Source organism: Oryx dammah, unplaced genomic scaffold (genome assembly GCF_014754425.2).
Source record: "Oryx dammah isolate SB20612 unplaced genomic scaffold, SCBI_Odam_1.1 HiC_scaffold_3252, whole genome shotgun sequence".
NCBI lineage: Eukaryota > Metazoa > Chordata > Mammalia > Artiodactyla > Bovidae > Oryx > Oryx dammah.
The window spans coordinates 782-4224 of NW_024073281.1; the positions used below are offsets into that span (position 1 = coordinate 782).

Sequence of the window (3443 nt, forward strand, 5' to 3'; positions counted from 1 at the left end):
TATTTGAAAAAATTCTAAAGGAAACAGAAATGAATCTTCATGTCATTGTAGAGAAGAGGAAGCCAAAGATACTACACACCTGTTCTGTCAACTGGCCCACCTGTTCCATCAACTGGCCCAGGCTGTCACGACTGAGAAGGCTGAATGCTCCCTCTTCAAACACAGAGGGAAGGATCAGCCTCCCTTCCTACCCCCAGGACAAGCTGCTGGATGCGGGCCTGAAAGGAGTCTGGCTGCTGCTCTGGCTCAGGGCCCCTCTTCCTCCTCCCCCACACCTATGGACGCCGGGGTGGGAAGAACCTGGGACGCCTCCCATTGACCCTGCGCAGATAGTCCTTGACTTGCTGCTTGCTGGTCTCTGCATAGGCCCGGGGTCCCCACAGGAACTCGTAGCGAGCAGGGTGGCTGTAAGGCACCGACGGTACTGCAGGTACCCTGCCTGCACCCACACTTGGGTCAGCAGCTCCTTGGGCTCCCCGTAGATGCAGTGCTCTATCCCAGCAAATACCCCCATGCTGCTGAGTGCTCCCCAGACCTCCTCCTCACAGACCCGGCCCCCTGCTAGGAGAATCAGGCTCAGGGCCGTCACCAGGAGGCCAGCCTTTGGTATGCTCTGCCCATCCCTCTGCATCTCTGCATTGAGGGTGAGGCCCAGGGTGGGGACCATGACATAGATGTGCTCTCTGTGGTCCACCTCTTTCATATCCAGGGCAAAGGCCAGCTGCAGGCACTGTGTGGCTTTATGGAAGACCACTGGGAAGTGGGCCTGGTTATCCCTGAGGACCGTATTCAGCATTTCAGCCTGGAAAATAGGCTCCTTGGTGAAATACTTGAGGAGTAGGAACTCCAGTAGTTCAGCCGTCATCACTTTCACGGCCTGCTTGAACAAGATCTCCGCATCCACGGCGGCAGAGGAAGATGAGTCTGGAGGCAAGGAGGCCTGAGGGGCTGAGGCATCCTCCGCCTCAGCCCCCAGGAGCTGCGCCTCCACTGGGCCCTGGGCCTGGATTTGGCCCTGAAGGTCTTCCTCAGAAGTGCAGAGCTCATTCATCGGGACCACAGGCATGATGACCGGGGTCTTATTCCCAGAGGGGGTGTGGCAGGGGGAAAATGGAGACCGCTGACCTGGGAAAGAGAGAGAGTGTAAATGGTCTCCGTTCTGAAATGCGCCGCGGGTGGCTCTGACTGAGGCCGCTTACTGGTCTTCCTTGAGGGCTGCTCTTGGGCGTCACAGGGACGCTCCTCCTTGGTGGTCAGTCCCCTGTCAAGTGAGGAAGAGAAATTCTGGCTCAGGGTGCAGCCAGTACAGCCCGAGGTTCTGGGGCCGACAAGGTGGGGGAATTAATGACATTTGAGGTCCTCTGTTCTGGGATGGGGAGCCCCTGTGCACACTCAGGACACCCGCCTCACCTTGACTCCTGGCACTCCCGTGACCTCAAACACAGAACTCAGACCTCCGCCGTCGCCTCCTGGATCCTGGAGCCCCTGTGGGACAAATGGAGGGGGCACCTCGGAGGTAGACTGTGGCTCAGACCTAGGCCTTCTGTGCTGGTAGGAGGGGTTGACTCTGTGAGGTCCCCCCAGATCTGGGGTGGCTAGTCCCACTGGGGCTCACATGTAGTGCTCACGTTTCCACTGGAATGGCCTGGACCTTCCCCCTTTGGGGGCCTGCAGGGAAACTCAGAACAAGTGCCAAGTCTGGATAGAAAGTGCTGAGGGGTCCCATATGTGGCCACACATGCCTAGGGCCTCCCTTGGGTCCTAGGCTGGGGAGATGCTGGGTCACCTCTCCTCACTTCCTACCTGGCCTCCCAGCACTGAACAGACGGGCGGGCTTCTGCTTAGTCCTCCCTCGGTATCCGGGGAGTCCAGCTTCTGCAGAGCCGAAGCTTCCGCCCTCTACCAGAACACCTCACCTTAAGGCCCTTAAGAAAGAGGTGAATAAGCTGCTCACCCCACTCTGGGGCCTCCAAGACAGCCACCACCACCCCGCCACTGCCCCGCGCAAGAGCAAGCATCCCTCCCTGCCTTGGGGTTTAACAGCCTCAGTCCTTCCCTGCCTGGAGCCTAGACTCCAGGCAGGACCCGCGATTGTCCCCTCCGCCATGTTGAAACGCTGCCACATTGAGCATGTCCCCAGGCTCTCTGAGACCCGGATGTCAGGAAACCCTGCACATCCCGCCCAGGGACTACCAGGGTCCCCTCTGTTCTCGGGTCGGGCTCCCCTCCTCCCTCAGTGCCCTCACCTTGACTCCCAGTAGGACCCGGACTGTCCTCTCCCTACCTGAGACCCAGCTCCCCACACCAAGTCCCCAGTCTCTCTGAGACCCGCATGTCAGGAAGTCAGACAGGCTTAGTGTGCTCTTCTCACCACAAGGGCTCCCAGGATCAACTACCGGGGCGGGGATCTCTGGGGTTCCATCGGTCCTCACGCAGGGGCCCCTCAGTCCTCCTTCAGGCACCTCACTTTGCCTCCAGTCAGGACTGGATTCTCGCCTCTCCCCAACTGCGGCCCCGGCCCCTCACACCAGGTCCCCAGGCTCTCTGAGACCTGGATGTCAGGAAATCCTGCACATGGTCATCCCGCCCGGGGACTACCAGGGTCCCCTCTGTTCTGGGGTCGGGCTCCCCTCCTCCCTCACCTTGACTCCCGGTAGGACCTGGACTCTGTCCTCTCCGTACCTGAGACCCGTCTCCTCACACCAAGACCCCTGTCTCTCTCAGACCCATATGTCAGGAAGTCAGACAGGCTTCGTGTGCTCTTCTCACCACAAGGGGTCCCAGGGCCAACCACCGGGGCGGGGATCTCTGGGGTTCCGTCAGGCCTCACGCAGGGGCCCCTCAGTCCTCCTTTAGGCACCTCACCTTGCCTCCAGTCAGGACTGGATTCTCGCCTCTCCCCAACTGCAGCTCCGGCCCCTCACACCAGGGGCCCCAGGCTCTCCAAGACCCGGATGTCAGGAAGTCAGACCATGCCTGTTTCGCTCATTCTATCCCACAGACACCGCGGACTGATAACAGAGACGGGCTACTCTGAGGTCTCCTCTGATTGTGGCCCACGGTACCCTAGTCCTCCCTCAGTGTCCTCAATTTGACACACCACAGGACCTGGGAATTGGCGCACCTGAGTCCTGGCCCCATACGCGAAGTCCCCAGGCTGAGACCTGGATATCAGGAAGTGAGACCACGCATGTTGGGCTCAACCTATCCCAGGCCCAGGGTCCCCACAGTCCTCCCTCAGGGTCCTCACCCAGACTCTTTCAGAACCTAAGATCCTCCCCCTCACCCTCTGAGGCCCCTCCCCTTATATCAAGTCTCCAGTGTCTCTGCGACCCTGTGCTCATGCCGCCACCAGGGTCTCCCAGGGCTGACAGCAGGTGCCAGGACCTGTGGGGTTACCTGTGTCCTCCCTCAACGTCCTCATCTTGAGTCCTGGCAGGTCC

At 60.0% G+C, this 3443-nt stretch overlaps 1 pseudogene; it reads right to left on the minus strand.

The window, feature by feature from the left end:
* Positions 1–275: 275 nt before the first annotated feature.
* LOC120859801 lies at positions 276–1066 on the minus strand (annotated as a pseudogene).
* Positions 1067–3443: the final 2377 nt, after the last annotated feature.